Genomic DNA, 20,701 nt, shown 5'->3' on the forward strand with positions numbered 1-20,701 from the left:
ATAATCAGTTCAGTTGATCACTCATGTCCAGCTTTTTGCCACCCCATGGACTGCAGCATGCCAGGCTTTCCTGTCCATCACCAAATCCCAGAGCTTGCTCAAACTCACATCTTTCAAGTCGGTGATGCCACCCAACCATCTCATCCTCTGTCATCCCCTTCTCCTCCTGCCTTCATCTTTCCCAGCATCAGGGTCTTTTCCAATGAGTCAGTGCTTTGCATCAAGTGGCCAAAGTATTGGAGTTTCAGCTTTAGCATCGGTCCTTCCAATGAATATTCAGTACTGGTTTCCTTTAGGATAGACTGGTTTGATCTCCTTGCAGTCCAAGTTCTCCAACACCAAGTGAAAAACATCAATTCATTGGCACTCAACTTTCTTTAAAATCCAACTCTCACATCCCTACATGACCACTGGAAAAACCATAGCTTTGACTAGATGGACCTTTGTCAGCAAAGTAATGTCTCTGCTTTTTAATATACTGTCTAGGTTGGTCATAGCTTTTCTTCCAAGGAGCAAGTGTCTTTTAAGTTAGTGGCTGCAATCACCATCTGCAGTGATTTTGGAGCCCCCCAAAATAAAGTCTGTCACTGTTTCCCTTGTTTCCCCATCTATTTGCCATGAAGTGATGGGACCAGATGTCATAATCTTAGTTTTCTGAATGTTGAGTTTTAATCCAACTTTTTCACTCTCCTCTTTCACTTTCATCAAGAGGCTCCTTAGTTCCTCTTTGCTTTCTGCCATAAGGGTGGTATCATCTGCATATCTGAGTTTATTGATTTTCCTGGCAATCTTGATTCCAGCTTGTGCTTCATCCAGTCTGGCATTTCGCATGATGTACTCTGCCACTAGGTTAAATAAACAGGGTGACGGTTAGAGCCTTGACGTACTCCATTCCCAATATGGAAGTAGTCCATGTTCCATGTGCAGTTCTAACTGTTGCTTCTTGAACTGCATACAGATTTCTCAGGAGACAGGTAAGGTGGTCTGGTATTCCTATCTCTTGAAGAATATTTCACAGTTTGTTGTGATCTACATAGTCAAAGGCTTTGGCAGAGTTAATAAATCAGAAGTAGATGTCTTTATGGAACTCTCTTGCTTTTTCAATGATCCAACAGATGTTGGCAATTGGATCTGTCATTCCTCTGCCTTTTCTAAATCCAGTTTGGACATCTGGAAGTTCTCGGTTCACATATTTTGAAGCCTTCCTTGAAGAATTTTGAGCATTACTTTGCTAGCATGGAAGATGAGTGCAATTGTGCAGTAGTTTGAACATTGTTTGGCATTGCCTTTCTTTGGCATTGGAATGAAAACTGACCTTTTCCACTCCTCTGCCACTGCTGAGTTTTCTAAATTTGTTGGCATATTGAGTACACCAATTTAACAGCATCATCTTTTATGACTTGAAATATCTCAGCTGGAATTCCATCACCTCCACTAGGTTTTTTCATAGTGATGCTTTCTAAGTGGGCTTTCAAGTGAAGCCCACTTGACTTCAGACTCCAGGATGTCTGGCTCTAGGTGAGTGATTTTATAATACCATAAGAAAACATGTGATAACAGATGAGCAGAGCATAATAGGAAATGGAAGAGAGGCATCAACAGAAGAAAACTGGGGTTCTGGCTTTAGGAAATGATACCTAAATTGGTACCTGTACTACAGATGGGTTAGGGTTATCTAGGCCAGAGAACCCCACATGTTTTGAATGAATATATGTTGAATGCTTGAAAAGATGAAAAATGTAATGAGTTAGTTGAGCCAATTCATTCTTTAACAAATGTTTACTGGGTTCCTGAAATGTTCTAGACACATTTATAAGTGCTAGGAGTCAAATAGACCCAATGAAGAATTGAGTATGTGACATAGTAACAACTCCTCTGGAGAAAATTCTAAGGGTAAGGGCAACATAAGATGTCAGAGTGAAAGTCAGATTCCATTTTAAATAAGTAGGTCAAGGACAGTTTCACTAAGAGATTGACTAAAGAGATAAGGGAATAGACATACAAAGAATTATTGGCAGAGCACTCCAGGCATAGGAAAGAGCAAGTAAAAGGCTTTCAATGAAGCAGTGGTTGGTGCGGTCCAGGAACATTTAGGAGGCCTGTGTGACTGCATAAAGTAAGTGAGGAAAAGAGTGATGTCATTTGACCTATGTTTTATTAGGCTCATCCTGACAGCTTGGTGGAGAATAGGATGTACTATCTGATGTCTAAGTTAGATAGTATAAATGTTGTAACAAAGAATCCCCAAATCTCAGGGACTTAATAAAATATGCATTGATCATAACAAAACCCAATGTGGATGTTTCTGAATGGATATATTTCTTGATCTCTCTCTTCTAATTAGTGACACAGGGATCAGTATTCTTTCCATCTTGTCTTCTAGTGGCCTGCAAACATCTTCATGGTTTCTGGAGAAGGAAAAGAGGACATAAGAAATGAGTTCTGCACAATTAACAACCTTACATTGTATTGGCTAGAATTATCCACATGACTCCACCTATATGCTATAGATATGGGAAATTTAGACCTTGGTTGGGCATTTACTTTCAAGTAAAACATACACATAAATATACCATTTCTACCATAGGAAACAAGCGCAAAGGAAGGAAAAACAATTTGAAGGTTACAGAGATAATATGTGTGAGAACAGATAGGGATGAGACTAGAATCTTAAGAAATAGGGGTGACTGTGACCAGGATCTATTTTAAATATGGTGCTAATAGGATATGCTTTGTGATTTAATGTGGACTGAGAAGAAAAGGAGAAATTAAGATCAATTTTAAGATATCTGTCCTAGGCAATAGGAAGAACTAAATACTTAGAGATGAAAAAAGGTGCAGAACAAGACTTCTGGGAGATGACGAAGAACTGTATTTGGATGTGTTAAAATTGATTTGCTTATTAGATATTTAAGGATAGGTATCTACTATGCAGTTGGATTTATTGAGTTGTAATACATGGGAAAGGTCTTGGATGGACATAAACATTTGGTGATATATAGCCTATTTATAGTATTAGAAACCATAAGTCTTCAGAAAGTCATTGAAGTTTAGATGGAGACAAATAGAGGTTAAAAAAGAAGTCTTGAAGATGAAAAATCAACATAGTAATTAGAGGAAAAGCAACTATTGAGTTAGGAAAGAAAACTAGTAGATGTGATGCTCTGGAAGTCAAATGAAAAGTCTAGGAAAATATTATGTCTACTGCTGAGATAGGTTCAATAAAATGGAGTCTAAAAGTTAGTTGTCAGATTTAGGTCTGAAGGTCATTGCCATTCAATTCTTTTAGAAAGATGGGTGTAAAAGCCTGATGGCAGTGGGTTCAAAGAAAAAGAGAAACAGAAACACTAGAGAAAGTGAATGTAGACATCTCTTTGGTGAATTTTGCTGTAAAGAAAAATAGAGAAACGGACTAGTTGTTAGAGGGCAAAATAAAAAGAAGCACTTATTTTTTTAGATAAAATGTAGGGCAATTAAATGCATGTTTGTATGTTGTTAGAAATGATCCAGAATGGAGAGGAAAAAGTTCATGATTAAAAAGAGGAGAGATGCTGTCAATTTCTTCCTATATATCCATTAGTATTTGTTTTAAATATTCAGAGATTTCTATGTTTGATATGTTATGTTATATATATATATATAATAATGTTATAATAATATATAATGTTATATAGTTACATTTCTTTTATATCTTGTTGGATTGATTCCTTGATCATTTATGCTATCCTTCTTATCTCAGATATACATGTCTCAGATATACAGGGAGAAATTGATAGTATCACAATAATAGTAAGGGACTTTAATACACCAATTACATCATTAAGCAAATCATCCATTCAGAAAAATCAATAAGGAAACACTGGCCTTAAATTACACATTAGACCAAATGGAATATATATAATGTAATAAGTATATAAAATTGAGAATTTTTGGTGTGAGACCCTTCATCATACAAGAAGGTATGAGATCTAATGGTTTGGCCTTAGTCAAGAGCATAGAAAGAAGAGGAAAGACTGAGTAGGTAGCGGGTGAATAAACATGGCAGTGGGAGTCCCAGGAAGTACTTTTCTGATTGCTCAGATTTCACATTAAAACAGGGAAGCAAGGCTGCTATCTATGTGAGTGATGATGGGGGATGAGTTGTTGGAAATGGAGCAAAGAGACAAAGGTCATAAATAGTCATTTAGGAATGTGAGAGAATGAAAGCACTAGAGCAAAGTAGTGTGACTGCCTGACAATATTAAGGGCTCACCTGAGTTTAAATTAAGATCGAGGAATTGTCAAGTAAGTGCCCGGAGGAGAAAAGAGGGCAAGCAAAATGAGGGTATACGTAAGGGAATTTTTATGATAATGGTTATGGAATTAAGTTGCATATGATAATATGTTAGGATTTAAGGGAGTGAGGAAAAATGAAAACATGGTGTGATGGTTGTGTCTGAAGAACTGTTAGAGCTGAGAACCTAGCTGTAAGACTATGCCATGGTTCTGCAAGAATGAGAGGGTTTGAACTGATTATAGAAAGAGCTGAGTTATAGGTAAGAGCAAGATATAACATAGGACATTAGGAGTGGGTAATTGAAAAAAGACAGAGGCCAAAGTCAGTGGTAGGAAGATGGTCAAGGAGTAGAGAGGTCAGGGTATGAGTAAGGTCATCTATGACCATGTGGATACTGAAATCCTCAGACATTATGTCAGGAGTGTTATTGGGTAAAATGACAACCACCTTACAAATTAAACCTTTAAGCAAAGAGAGAGGAACCTATTTCATCTGTCAAACAAACAAACCTGTAACATGGAGGGATATTTGGTGGGACAATGGGATGATCTGAGACTCAAAGAGGAGTATTTTCAGGGAGAAGGGAGCACCCACCATATTCTAGAAGGGAGTTAATTCAATTCTCCTTTCTGTTTAAGGATGAAACTGAAATCTTTTCCTGATGAATCCAGGAGCCACAGTACCCATTAGTCTGTTGCCTATAATTTTCAATATTTTCAGTTTAGAATGTTGTGTTATACATTCCTTTATCAATATAGTCTATCACATGAGCAGAATACCCAACCACAGCTGAGAGTCACCATTCTGAGTTCAAAGCCCAGTTCTGTTAGTGACCAGAAATTTACTTCACTTCTCAAGTCCCATTCCCCTCTGGAGTAAAAGTGTAGTAATAGTCCGGTGCTCAGGGGTTTTTACAAAGGACTCAGTGAACTATGTAAAGTCAATGTAGCACGTGCTAGGTTAACTTACACAATGTTGAGTTTTCAGACAATTTAATAATTTAACATATATTGTGAATTTTCAAAAGGGAGATATCTTACCTGAAAAAATATTTAAATCCACACAGATACACATTTGAATTTTACCTCAGCTTCCTACCAGTTATGCCATATTGGGGAAGTTATTTAATCTTTAAAAAAAAAAAGATGCATATATAATATTTTACAGAGTTGATGAGAGTAAGAAGGCTTAGAAAGCAGAAGCTAATTCTCCTTTAATATATGAACTGGATTATTAGCTTGTCACTTGATATGTATTACAATATATAAAGCATATGTTTTAATTACAAGATAGAATAAATGATAAAATAATCTAACAGATTATACAGAACCTTCAGTAGGGGCATGTATAGCAATAGTGAAGTATAAAAGGAGTGATTAAAATTATTGATTTGAATATTATCACAGAAGCATATCTGGCTAAAATCATTTTTATCTGAAGTACAAAAACTGTAAATTTATTACCTGGAATCCTACCTCACTAAAAAGAAAAAAAAATCTACCTACTGTGAAACTACCTTTCTTTTTGTACTCCCTGTTCCATGTGCCTAAATAACAAATGGCATAATTTAAAACAAATGTTTTAATGGATATAAAAAAAAATACCCTTTATCCAGATTAAACCCTGTGAACTCTGGGATGAACAACTGGTTTCTTCCTTCTGACAGGGAATCATGTCCTAAAAACATCCATCAGTCTACATTCCCCTCTGTTATCTTCCATAATTTTCCCTTTGCTCTGAGCAGTGATTCCACTGTACACTGCTGGAGTGCTTATGACACCAATACCAAGAAAACATTTGCTTATTCAGAAGTCGAGTGTTAAGGCTTTGAAGGCTCAAGAGTTCAGGGGAGGTTCATGGAAAGGTATTTGACAGGACACAGCGCTGGTCCCTAATGTGACAGAGCTGTTTAGATACTATCCTTACTTTTGGACTGAAACTTCACCACTTTAAACAGTTGAGGAAGACCGGAGGCTCTGTGAGTTTTATTCTGTGAAATAACAGGAATAATTGTCATGACAAAACATAATGGCTAAAAAACCAACTGGAAGCTATTCTGAAGAAACAATTTTCATCTCTCCATAAAATAATCCTGGAAAGATTAGAGGTGAATTCTTTAAGACCACAGATGTTTCTCACTCTTATTAGCACTTTGTAATTTAACTATCCTGCTTGGAACTACACAAAGATGATTTGCAATATGGATAATGTATATCTTTAGTGTTCAATAATAACATTTATTATCAGACAGGATGTAATGTTATTTGTTCTTTATATTTTAAAGTGGCATAGAAAGTACTGAGTAAATGAATTCATCAGAAGTGTTGACAAGATTTTTAATTCCTTCTGTTTCCTTTGGTATTTTTCTTAAATAGAATATGTAAGCAATGTAACCCATACGTAAAACACTTCTCAGTTTATGTTTATTCTGCTTTTTTATTGCACATTTGAAAATTAATAATTCAATGTTCTAATATTAGCTGTCATCTTAGCTGTGATAAAATTAATAATTCATCAAAAATGATATCAAACAAATGGTTCCTTTTTTGTTCTAGATGAGACAGTCTTTTCAGCTTTGAGAAATACAACTGGTAAATTTATTTCCTTTATTTTAGGCCAAATAATACTTTAACATTTAAACTGTAATTTTAATGTTTTCATTTTAAATATAGAAATCTGCATATATCACAAGTGATGCTAAAATAACAACCTTCCTCTTGTTATAGTTGGTTATTCCTGCCCTTGCTTATTTCTTGGCAGATAAGCGTTCTTTAGAAAAAAGCACAATAAGAGTCATGCTTTGGAAAAGTTGAATATAAATTTATTTCTTCTTGAGTTCTGGTTGATGTTGTGCTCTGCCTTTTACAGGATAGAAATCACTGTAGTGAGTGATATGTGCAATAGTGACAGACTTTGAAAAACTTTTTCTGAGAATATATATATTTTCTGAGAAAGATATTTTAGTTGAATCTATTGGAATGTATGTTAAGTTAAAATAATGTGATATTGAAGTATTTTCAGTTAAAAGTTGTGATTTTAAAATACTTGCTTTCAAGATTTTGTATTTTTCCTTATTTTTTAGGGGCAGAAACTTTGTCTCTTTCTATTGAATAGTTACTGTTTTGGGGATCCTAGGGCTTGCGAGTGATATTCTTTGAGGGGGAAGGGGGTGTCTGTCACCAGGAGGTATTGGTGGAATATAGCAAAAGCATCTAAATTTGTATGAAGGCTAGAATTCATCTTTTGTCAGCCTGATTTTATGGACCGTAATTATAAAATAGGGGATCTGTAGGTCAATGCATATCCCCATTATAAAATTTTATATCATAAATCTTTCAAATCTTGCTGAACCATGAGTCTGACATATTAGGTGTTGTTGGGAGTAAAATTGTCCCTGGTAAATGTGAACTCAGCATGAAGGGGCAGGTTGTAGAATTTCACCTTTTTGACTAATCATTTCAACTCCAACTTCCGCAACATAAAATTGTACATTTGTACCATCTAGGGTACTTGTTAGAAAGTGGAATCCCAGTCCAGATTTAGGGATCCTGTCTTATGCATGAGATTAGACTAGAGCTTGGAATTCACATCTTAAAATACCCTAGATAGTACCATTACAAGCGGTCTATCCAGGGTGATGATCCACCCCAACCGAACTAGATTCTTCTTAATGCTCTGCTGTGCTTAGTTGTTCAGTCGTGTCTGACTTTTTGCGACCCCATGGACTGTGGCCCACCCGGACAGGCTCCTCTGTCCATGGGGATTCTCCAGGCAAGAAAACTGGAGTGGGTTGCCATGTCCTCCTTCAGGAAATTTTGCCAACCTGGGGATCGAACCCAGGTCTCTTGCATTGCAGGTGTTTCTTTACCATCTGAGTCACCAGGTAGACCCATTCTTAATGCTAGTGGTAAGCTTATTAAGAATGCCCCCTTTAACTCTTGAGAGTGTTAGGTTTGGATGAAAATATGGTCACCCTACTCACACCGCACTTTGAAAAACAACATAATCCTCGCATCTGAGTAAAGCATAGCTCCTAAGTTTCAAAGAAGCATTTCAGTGTTGTCAATTAGAACTGTCTGTCAAGTTAACAGTGAACTTCTATACCTTGAAATGGTTGTCTTCTTCCTGGTCCCCCCTCTCTACCTGCTAACACTCACCAGTCTCTTCTTTGCTGCATTCGTTAAAAAAAAAAAAAAGTAATCCCCGTTAGTTTATGTTTGGATTATTCAGATAAGTATGTACTTCAAAGTTACTATCATTCACACTAAAATATAAAATTTTTTCACTTAGCCTATAAACCTATGAGAATTTGTTTTCATACTTGAAAGTAAATCAGCTATGTGCAAAAGACCTGATAAAATCTGCCAATAGGAACAAAATTAGAGGACATGTTAAAAACCAAAGAATTTACAGTCTTCTATCTTCCTCCTACTTTTCACAAATTAAGTAGGTGTCTTCACAGCAAAAAGAAGCAGTCCTAAAAGTTTTCCCTCCTCATTTGGTAGAATTTGTTTCATTATAACAACTCATTTATCACAATTTTCTATATTTAAGGATTCTATTTCAACAAAGATTGAGTCACCAATACTTAATATCTAACATTTCCTTCCATAGATGCCAAGAGAAGAAGATAGTCCATTCTCTTCAGAAAAACATAATCTAGCATAGCAAGTAGACAGATAAATATTTCTTTAAACTGTGATGTACGTTATTTTGGAATCATATGCAAAATGCCTTAGGAACACACAAAAAAAAGTAAAAATAAGTTTAACTAAGAAATGTAGCAGTATCTTTTTTCATAGACATCTAGGTATGAAACTTTAGGGGAATACATTAACAACCAATTCTAGTTGAAGACAGTACTGATGTACCACAGAAATGAAAATTCATTGAAGTTTTATTTGACCAATAACATTTGCTGAAGAAGGGCCTACTATGTACAAAGTATTTTCCTTGGCACTGAAGGTGGTATAATGAATACATAAATCATATTCTCTGTTCTCCAAAAGCTGAAAGAAGTATGACTAAAGAGAAGAGCTTAGTCATTAGGATACAGAATTTGAGACAAGGACAAATTTCCTATTGACTGGGAAAAATGTGACAATCTGTAATAATGAAGGTCATACTCCAGCTTAGAATTTGTATGTAAGATTTTGTAAATTTGTCTGCAAGTATTTTTCTATGATAACTTTCTAAATCAAAATATTCATTTCATAAAGTATTCTAATAAAGACAATGATTCGTCTCTTCTCTGTTCTCTTGGGTTTTCTCTGTTCATTTTATTTAGGACCCCGCCAGTCTTCCCTGATGTAACCACCCTTCATATCTCTGGGCCTCATGCACATGTTTTGCAATTTAACAATCCCTAATTAACTACACAATGCTTTCTAAATATTTTTCAGTGTCTAGGATGTGCTGCCATTCCATATTTGATGAACAAAGAGTGCGAAGGGCACAGATCATATGTTTCTGTGAATTTTTCACTTATATTTTCCTACCCATATATGGCCGTCAATAGACATTGGACCAACTTTTTATTATCTGGAACTTACATGAGGGAGTGAGAAGACTCAAGAATCTGAAATCAAGAATTGTGAGGGAATAATAGACTTGCTAATTAAACAGCAGTGACGATAATACAAAACTAGAGGAAAACAGGCAGAACAGTCTTTACCATAAATTGTAGCAATATTTTCTGGATCTGTCTCCTAAAGTAAATGAAAAATAAACAAATGGGACCTAATTAAAGTTAAAATTGCAGGCCAATTTCATAGGTGAACATAGATGCAAATATCTTCAACAAAATACTAGCAAGCCAAATCCAACAATATATTAAAAGGATCATACACCATAATCAAGTGGGATTAACCCCAGGGATGCAAGAATTTTGCAAAAGCCACAAATCAGTGTGATATGCCACATTAACAAGGTGAAGAATAAAAGTCATTTGATTATCTCGACAGAGGGAGAAATAGCTTTTGACTAAATTCAACATTCATTTTGATAACAGCTTTCCAAAAAATTAAAATAGATGGTTCATATCTCAATGTAATAAAAGCCATATATGACAAATCTACAGCTAACATTATTCTCAATGGCTAGAAGCTGAAACCATTCCCTTAAAGATTAGGAACAAGACAGGGATGTTCATGCTTGCTACTTGTATTCAATAGAGTTTTGGAAATCCTAGCCATGGCAATCAGAAGAGAAAGAAAACCAAATTGGAAAAGAAAGCTGTCAGTTTACAGATGACACAATGCTATACATAGAAATTTAAGATCTACTAAAATCTACTAAAAAACTACTAGACTTCACCAATGAATTCAGTAAAGTTGCACAATACAAAATTAATACACAGAAATCACTTATATACCTATACACTAACAACAAAAGATCATAAAGAGAAATTAAGGAAATAATCTCATTTGCCATCACATTAAAAAGCATAAAATAACTAGGAATAAACCTACCTAAGATGATAAAATACCTGTACTTTGAAAACTATAAGATGTTGATGAAAGAAATCAAAAGATGACATACATGGAAGGATATTCCAGGTTCTTGAATTAGAAAAATCAATATTGTTAAAATGACTACATTATCCAAGGCAATCTACAGATTCAATGCAGTCTCTAGGAAATTACCAATGGCATTTTCACAGAAGTAGAACAAAAAAATTTAAAATTTACATGGAAACACAAAAGACCCTAAAGAGCCAAAACAGTCCTGAGAAAGAAAAACTGAGCAGGAGGAATCAGCCTCTCTGACTTTAGACTACACTTCAAAGCTATGGTAATCATAAAAGTATGGTACTGGCACAAAAAAAGAAATATAGATCAATGGAACAGGACAGAATGGTCCCAAATAAACTCATGTTTCTGGTTAATAACCTACAACAAAAGTTGCAAGAATATACAATGATAAAAGTATCTCCAGTAAGTAGTGCTGGGAAAACTGAACAGCGATATGTTAAAAAAAAAAAAGAAGAAGAAGAAGAAGAAGAAGAACATTCTCTAACACTCTACATAAGAATAAACTCAAAAAGGATCAAAGAATTAAATGCAAGCCGGGACACTATAAGACTCAGAGGAAAACACAAGAACACTCTTTAACATAAATTGCAGCAACATCTTTTAAGATCTACCTCCTAGAATAATCAAAATGAAAACAAAACAAAACAAAACAAAAAAAACAGATGGGACATAATTAAATTTAAAGCTTCTGTGCAGCAATGGAAACCACAAACAAAATGAAAAGGAAACCAACAGAATGGGAATAAATATCTGAAAATTAAGGGGCTGAGAAGGGATTAATCTCCAGAATAAACAATTAACATAACTCAATATCCAAAAAACAAATAACCTCATAAAGAAATGGGCAGAAGAGTTAAATTGACATTTCTCCATAGAAGAAATCCAGATGGCCAACAGGCACATGAGACAATGCTCAACATCACTAATTATCAGAAATGCAAATAAAAACTACAATGAGGTATCACCTCACACCAGTCAGAATGGCCTTTATCAAAAGTCTACCAACAATAAATGGCTGGAAGGGGTGTGAAGAAAAGGGAACTGCTCCCCTTACACTGTTGGGAAGAATGTAAATTGGTACAGCCATTATGGAGAACAGGATGAAACTTGCTTAAACTAAATTCAGAGCTATTCCTATGATTCAGTAGTCTTACTCTTGGTCATATATCTGGAGAAAACCATAATCTGAAAAGATACAATGTTCACTGCATCACAACAGACAAGGCATAGACGTAAACTAAATATCAACAGAGGAATGGATAAAGAAGGTGTGGTAATATTAATATTTGTCTGTGTGTGCTCAGTCATGTCCAATTCTTTGTGACTCCATGGACTGTAGCCTGCCAGGTTGCTTTGTCCATGGAATTTTCCAGGCAAGAATACTGGAGTAGGTTGCCATTTCCTCCTCCAGAGGATCTTCCTGACCCAAGGATCGAACCCATGTCTCTTGTGTCTCCTGCATTGGCAGGTGGATTCTTTAGCATCGCACCACCTGGGAAGCCCAGTGATTTACATTATATATATACACACACATACAATGGAATACTACTCAGTCATATAAATGAAATAATCCCATTTGTAGCAATTTGGATAGACCAAGATATTATCATACTAACTGAAGTCGGATAGGAAGACAAATACCACTTATATGTGGAATCTAATTTTTAAAAAGATACAAATGAACTTATTTACAAAATATAAACAGACTTAGAGATATTGAAAGCAAACTTAAAGTCACCAAATTTCCACTTAAAGTGGAAATGTGGCAGGAGAGGGATGAATCAGGAGCTTTAGATGAACACACGCATACATACACACTATTTGTGAGACAGATAACCAGCAAGGACCTGCTGTATAGCACAGAGAACAATACTCAGTATGCTGTGATTTCCTATATGAGAAAATAATCTATAAAATATTGAATATATGTACATGTATAACTGAATTACTTTGGTGCACACCTGAAGCTAACAACACTGTGAATCAACTATACTCCAGTAAAATTAAAGTATTAAAATAATGAAAAACTGTAAAAGCTTTTTACAGAAAAGGAAACCACCAAGAAAATGAAAAAAACAACAGAGCAAATGGGAGATAATAATTCCAAATGATGCAAACAAGGTATTGATATTCAAAATACATAAACAGCTTATATAACTTAATATCAAAAAAGAAACAATTCAGTTGAAAATAGAATTGAATAGACATTTTTTCTAAAGTGGAAATTAAGATAAAAAGATGTTCATGCTTTTTAGGTACATGAAAAGATGCTCATCATTAATCATCTGGGAAATGCAAATGAAAACCACAGTAGATATCAACTCGCACCTGTCATAATGACTATCATAAAAAAGAACACAAATAACAAATGTTGACAACTACTTGGAAAAAAGAGAACCCTTGTACACTGTTGGTAGAAGCGTAAATTGGTACAGTCATTGTGGAAAAAACAGGATGGAATTTTCTCAAAAAATAAAGATAGAACTACCATGCATGCATGTTCAGTTGCTCAGTCATGTTAGACTCTTTGCGACTCCATGGACTATAGCCCACCAGGCTCCTCTGTCCGTGGAATTCTGCAGGCAAGAATATGGAGTGGTTTTTCCATTGCCTTATCCAGGGGATCCTTCCAACCCATAGGTTGAAGTCAAATCTCCTGCATAGGTAGGCAGATTCTTTACCGTGTGAGCTGCCAAAGCTCTGGGTACCATTAGACCTAGAAATTCCACTCCTGAGTATATATTTGAAAAAATAATAAACAACATGAATTTGAAAAGACATATGCATTCCAGTGTTCATAGAAGCATTACTTACAATTGCCAAGATGTGGAAACAGCCTGAGCTTCCATCAACAGATGAATGAATAAAAATGTGAATGAATAAAAATGAATGAAAAAAATGAACAAATGAATAAAAATTCCACACACACAGTGGACTACTACTCAGTCATAAAAGAACTGAATTTTTCCATTTGTAGCAGCATGGATAGATTTGGATGGAGGGCATTAAGCTAGGTGAAATTAGTTAGAAAGACAAAGATAAAAACTGTATGGTATAATTCATATGTGGAGTCTAAAAAATACAACTACTGAATATAAAAAGAAAGCAGATGCACAGATATAAGAACAAACTAGTACTTACTAGTGGCAGGGCAATATAAGGATGGGAAATGGGAGATACAAAACTCTTGGGTATAAGGCTCAATGTATTGTACAACACAGGGAATATAGCCAGTATTTTGTAATAACTAGCTGGAAAGTAACCTTTAAAGTTGTATAAAAATAAAAATTAAAAAAATAAAATTTTGTGTTACAGTATGCAAGTGCTACAGTGTGAATGTTTATTTTTTCCCTAAATTCCTATGTTGAAAGCCCAATGCAATGATATTAGTCATTTAAAAGCTTTGGGAGTGATTAGGTCATGAGATTGATATCCTTATAAAAGAGAAATCAGAGCTCCCTTGCCCTCTTCTATCCTGTGAGGACACAATGAGAAGTCTACAACCTGGAAAAGGGCCCTCACTCAACTATACTGGCACCCTGACCTCAGACTTCTAGCCTACAGAACCATGAAAAATCAGTTTCTATTCTTTATGAGCTACCCAGTCTATGATATTTTGTTATAGCAGCCTTAATGGACTAAGACATATTGGTTCCTTAGAGCTCACAGGTGCTATAAAGATGAAGATACAAGTAAACCAAGCAGTTATAGTTCATCTCGGGAACCACATTTCAAATGATGTTGCATCAAAATTTGAACAAAATTCCTCTTCAGCAAACATTCTCCAGTTGTTTTTTTTTTTTCTTTCTGAGGCAGGTAAATCAGAGGTAAACAAGGAAAAAACTTTAATAACATATGATTGAAAAACATGTGTCTCATGGAGACAGAAACATTCAGTATCAGTCCATCAGTTCAGTCACTCAGTCGTATCTGACTGAGAACCCATGGACTGCAGCATGCCAAGATTCCCTGTCCATCACCAACTCCCAGAGCTTGCTCAAACTCATGTCCATTGAGTCAGTGATGCCATCCAACCATCTCATACTCTGTCATCCACTTCTCCTCCTGCCTTCAATCTTTCTCAACATCAGGGTCTTTTCCAGTGAGTCAGTTCTTCACATCAGGCTGCCAAAGTATTGGAGTTTCAGCTTCAGCATCAGTCTTTCCAATGAATGTTCAGGACTGATTTCCTTTAGGATGGACTGGTTGGATCTCCTTGCAGTCCAAGGGATTCTCAAGCGTCTTCTCCAACACCACAGTTCAAAAGCATCAATTCTTTGGCACTCAGCTTTCTATAGAGTCCAACTCTCACATCTTTACATGACTACTGGAAAAACCATAGCTTTGACTGGATGGACCTTTGTTGGCAAAGTAATGTCTCTGCTTTTAATATGCTGTCTAGGTTGGTCATAACTTTTCTTCCAAGGAGTAAGAGTCTTTTAATTTCATGGGTGCAATCACCATCTGCAGTGATTTTGGAGCCCCCCAAAATAAAGTCTGTCACTGTTTCCATTGCTTCCCCATTTATTTGCCATGAAGTGATGGGACTTGATGCCATGATGTTAGTTTTCCAAATGTTGAGTTTTAAGCCACTAATGCAGTACTTGGGTGCAATCTCAAAAATGACAGAATGATCTCTGTTCGTTTCCAAGGCACCCCACTCAATCCCACAGTAATCCAAGTCTATGCCACAACCAGTAATGCTGAAGAAGCTGAAACTGAATGGTTCTATGAAGACCTACAAGACCTTCTAGAGATAACACCCAAAAAAGATGTCCTTTTCATTATAGGGGACTGGAATGTTAAAGCAGGAAGTCAAGAGATACCTGGAGTAACAGGCAAATTTGGCCTTGGAGTACAAAATGAAGCAACAAAAAGCCTAACAGAGTTTTGCCAAGAGATCACACTGGTCATAGCAAATACCCTCTTCCAGCAACACAAGAGAAGACTCTACAGGAACATTGCCAAGGTCTATTATATAGTGTAAGTTCTCAGGGCTACTATGTAGAATTACTTTCTTCTATATACCCTGATAGCATGATACAATCCCATATTTAAAACTGGCAAGTCAATTTTGCTTAGGAAATTTCAAAACTAAACTTTCTGATAATTTTTTTTTTCTCTATCAGCCACATACATTTATTGAGCTTCAATTTTGATAGTATCAGAATCTATTGATTCACAAGATAAATATTGATCTGACCTCGCCTTCACCTCAGTTTATATTTACTTCTTAAGTCAATAAATCTAGAAACTGATCTGACAGCAGTCAATATTTGTTTAAAATTCTTAAAATAGCAGCTTTACTGTAAGGTAATAATTCAGTATTTTATAGATTCTGCCTCAAAGAAATAAAAAGGCAATGTAACTTACAAGTTTCCTAGATAAAACTATTTCTGTGTCATCTGGTTTCAAATAAGAGGATCTCACTCACATCAAGAACATCTTTAATATATCTTCTAATCTCTGACCCAGAATATTTGAAATACTTTATCCCGTTTGCTAGTGGCAATTGAACACCAGTGTCTTGCTTTGCTTCTAATTATAATTAAACTATATCATTATTCTCTAAATGACTGGCGCTTTCTGTTGGGCCCAGTTCCCTCTGGAATGAATTTAACCTAGAGGTATAATATAGTCAACAGCCATATTGGACTTTAGAAGTTAAAGGCAGTAATATATTTGTTGCCTCATTAATCAGTTTGTTTTTATCTTTTCAGAGTCTAGTAGATATAAACCCACAGGTCAAGATTTGCATTACAATTTATTACTTTGTTTAGGGCCACAGCACTCCTCTTTTACTTATACCATGTTCTAGTGCTTTGGGGGATGAATGACATACTCGTATTACAGAATTCCATAATGAAATCACCTAAAAGGTATTTTTTTTTAATTTTAATTTTCCACCTAAATAACAGATAAGGAAATTTCCTTTTGGAAGTAATCTATACTCAATTATGTCCTAAAGAAACAAGTTGGCTATTAAAATATAATTTCATCACACAACTATTTAGGAATTGAGTCTATATATCGTGGAGAAAGATGAGGTCAAAAGAAAAAACAATTATACAGTTTATTTCATAGGTTAGGTGCATTCTACTCTAGGATATTTTGAAATGTAACATGGGATAGACATTATTAGTAATCTTTAAAAAGATTAGTTCATCCTTAGTGAATAACCATCTAACTAGTATACGATCCTGCTAATGAGCCAAACCTTGCCTGCCAGCGCAGGAGACGTAAGAGATGTGTGCTTGATCCTTGGGTTGGGAAGATCCCCTGGAGGAGGGAATGGCAAAACACTCATTCTTGCCTGGAGAATCCCATCTGTGGGCTCCAGTCCATGGGGTTGCAAAGAGGCAGACATGACTGAAGTGACTTAGCATACATGCAAGCAGGCAAGAAAGATAACTACTTCAGAAAATACTGCCACCTACTTGAAGTCACATTCGAAAACCTTGTGAGTGCAAAGTTACTAATCCTTCCAATAATTAAAGATTTTAAGAACAACTATGTCTTGTTTTATTCACATCACTACAAGTATATGTGTGTAATATGCTTAGCATGTATGTTGCTCTCAAGTTCATATGCTTACCATAACAAATTTAGGCAGATTATTTGTATTCTGCCTTAATTAATCTTCCCTGGTGGTTCAGACAGTAAAGCATCTGCCTACAATGCAGGAGATCCTGGTTCAATTCCTGGGTCAGGAAGATACCCTGGAGAGGAAATGGAGAAGACTACATGGGATTGCCTAGAAAATCCCATGGACGGAGGAGCCTGGTAGGGCAACAGTCCATGGGGTCACAAAGAGTCGGACACAACTGAGGGACTTCACTTTCTTTCTTTCTTTAATTAACCACCTTTGGTGTTATTCAAATGCTAAATCTAGATATAGAGAAGGCTAATTCATACAGTGGCTAACTCTTTCATAAAGAAAAGCCCCATTTGTAAATATTAGAATAGTAAAGTTGGTATTATTCTTTCATTCATTAACTTTTAATCCCACTGTTCTTACAAGCTGCTATTTGTTTTTATCCTGAACTATTTCTTATAATCTATTCCAGCACCATGATTGTGTATTTATATTGAATTTAGCATTACAAGAAATATTTATTATAATACCTAATTGAAAATATCATGTAGATGAGGTATTTTTAAATTATCAAAATATAACTTGTAATAAGTATGTAACTGCAAAGTTTTGATAGGATAATTTTATAGTATTTTATTTACTTTTTATATTACTAACTCATGTCCAAAAGGAAAAAAATGTTCAAGGTAAGTACTCCTCTAATTATTCAGTTCTCTGCCTTTTCCTATATCTAAGAAAAAAGAAAATGATTAGAAAATGATTAGAGAGAGAGAGTTATTTCCAGAGAACTGGCATTTGAAACTCAACAAAATGAATTCTCTTCTTATCTAGAATTCTTTATATTTTTTGTACTTAGTTTTGGTTAACAGAGTGCTGCTTACAGTATCTCTCATTTGTGTAAGTGAAAAATAGCTATGTTTTTATTACTTAAAATATTACAAAAAGGGACAATATGCTAAAAATATGCAGTGAACAAATATCATCTGTACAGACTGGAAGAGAACCTTCATAAATTAACCTTATTAGTGCATTACTGTAAGCGAATGCCAAAAAAGCTCCTAATTTGCATTAAGATAGATTTTTCAGGTTGGCTGCATGATTTAATTAAAGAAAAGATTAAGAATCATTAAACAAGCTGCTCTACCTTGCAATAACAGAATTCATATCTGATTCAGGTTAACGAAAACACAGATGGTGATTCAGTAACTGTTGAGTTGCTGTAACAGAATGAAAATGATCCCATTAGTTCTCTGGAAATGTGAGGGAATTTGGAAATTAGTATGCAGATACATTGTATGGTGCTAGACAGCTTGGTCTGCTCGGATCATCGCTGATTATACTTTGTTTGGGTTGGCAACACTGAACTTAATAAATGAAAAAATGTTCCAGTATACCACAGTTGGAAACTGTTCAAGGTTGAAATAGGTGTGCAGGCTTTCAAAAGGAGAGAGTTAAGTAAACAAATGTCAATCAATTCAGAGCTGGCAATTTTTTTTTTCCTTTAAAGAATATGTCTGTTTTTGAGAAGCAAGTGTCATAAAAACGGAAACCCTTTACTGGCTACATATGTCCATGTGGTATTTATTATTACAAAAGTATTTTAAATGCATACTACCAGTTTGAGGGAGATGTGCAAGCATTTTAATAGCTTTTTTTTTCTGATAGAAATAGAAGAAATCCAGTCATTATGAGGATTATTATATTTTTCACAAAAATCAATATAATTCTGATGGAAAATGTTATGACAGGATTAAAAAATAAGTGTAAGAATAATGGTTATTGAAAGTTTAAAGGTGTCAGTAAGGACCACAAAGTAATTCTCAAGGAGCCTTCTGGGAAAGAACAACTTAAACAAGTAGCATTGTCAATCATGGCTGCTGACAGAGAAAGCCCTTGCATTCAAGATCTCAACTACACATACTGCCTCGATTTTTATCACATGGTTCATGCCATCAGTCTGAGTGTTCAGGTCTGACCCTTTGGAATGAATCTCAGTGACTTGGCAAAAGACCCTTCTGGACAGAGGTCTTCAAAGGCAGGAAGCAAGTGACCCTGTTCTAGTAACATGTTGCAGTCAAGTGGAACAGCAGCAGTACTGTGCACGTTGACTTTGGTCTTAGTTTCCTAGCAACTAATTTAAAGGCCAGAACATTGCTTGTTACAATGTTTGAGCTAATGAACTACATCAAGACTTAATCCTAAATATGCAGAACACCTTAAAATTTTTTTTTAAATAACACCAATAGTCTTGGAAAACCCACACTTTTAATGTGATAATACTAATCTCCTAAAAAAAAACAAAACACTATTTTTAGTATTAGCACAATAAGGCTTTAAGCAGTTTGACTTTTCTGGTCACTATTCATTTCATTAAACTTTTGAAAACATTTTCTTTTCCAAAACATACTAAAAATTACAGTCTATAATGTATAATAACATCAACACCTGGCAACTTGTAGAAGTACATATGTTATTATTAACATAAGTGTCTTAATTACAAATGACACCTCTATAGTTGCTCTATTACAGGTCATTTTTATGGCTTTCAAACTAATTTCTATGGAAATTATGTTATTGAGAAGAAATGCTACAAGGTACTTGTCATGCAGTATATTACTCAAACTCATTATATAATTACAAAGGCCTTGGTACACATATATTCCTTTTAACCACAACTTCATCTATTTTGTCCTCTTAAAAAAAATCCATGTCAGTTTCCTCAAAACACTGGACTATCAAGAAAGACACTGGACTTCACTGGGGAATTCTAACAAACATATAAAAAATTATACCTAGCCTTCTCAGATTATTCCAAAACTTTGAAGAGGAGGGAATAGTTCCAAATTCATTCCAGGAGCCCAACATTGTAGCATACAAAATTAAATATACAGAAATATTTCATTTTTTGTGTAAAGAAATACAACATATCAGAGAAAGTAAACAATCTCATTCAAAATTTCATCAAAAATTACCTAGAAATAAACTTAACAAAGAAGGTGAAAGACCTATGCTCTGAAAACTATAAGACACTGATAAAGGGAATGAAAATAAGTCAAAGAAATGATAAGGTAGCCTGTACCCTTGACTAGAAGAATCAGTATTATTAAAATGGCTTGTACTACCCAAAGCAACCTACAGATTTAATGCAATCCCTATCAAAATACCCAGGATATTTTTTCATAGAACTATAACAAATAATCCTAAAATTTATATGTAAACACACACACACAAAAACCGTGAGTAGACAATCCTGAGGAAGCAAACAGATTTCAGGCTATACTACAAAGCAACATTAAT

General features: G+C 35.1%; 1 long non-coding RNA gene across 2 annotated transcripts in view; it reads right to left on the bottom strand.

Annotated features, from left to right (window-relative positions):
* Positions 1-2,138: 2,138 nt before the first annotated feature.
* Positions 2,139-20,701, bottom strand: part of LOC139038066 (uncharacterized) — a 338,509-nt gene continuing 319,946 nt past the window's right edge. For both annotated transcript variants that reach the window (XR_011490990.1, XR_011490989.1), the window contains exon 4: positions 2,139-2,408. This is a non-coding gene — a long non-coding RNA (uncharacterized lncRNA). The remainder of the gene's footprint in view (positions 2,409-20,701) is intronic.

This window comes from Odocoileus virginianus, chromosome 13 (genome assembly GCF_023699985.2).
Source record: "Odocoileus virginianus isolate 20LAN1187 ecotype Illinois chromosome 13, Ovbor_1.2, whole genome shotgun sequence".
Lineage (NCBI taxonomy): Eukaryota > Metazoa > Chordata > Mammalia > Artiodactyla > Cervidae > Odocoileus > Odocoileus virginianus.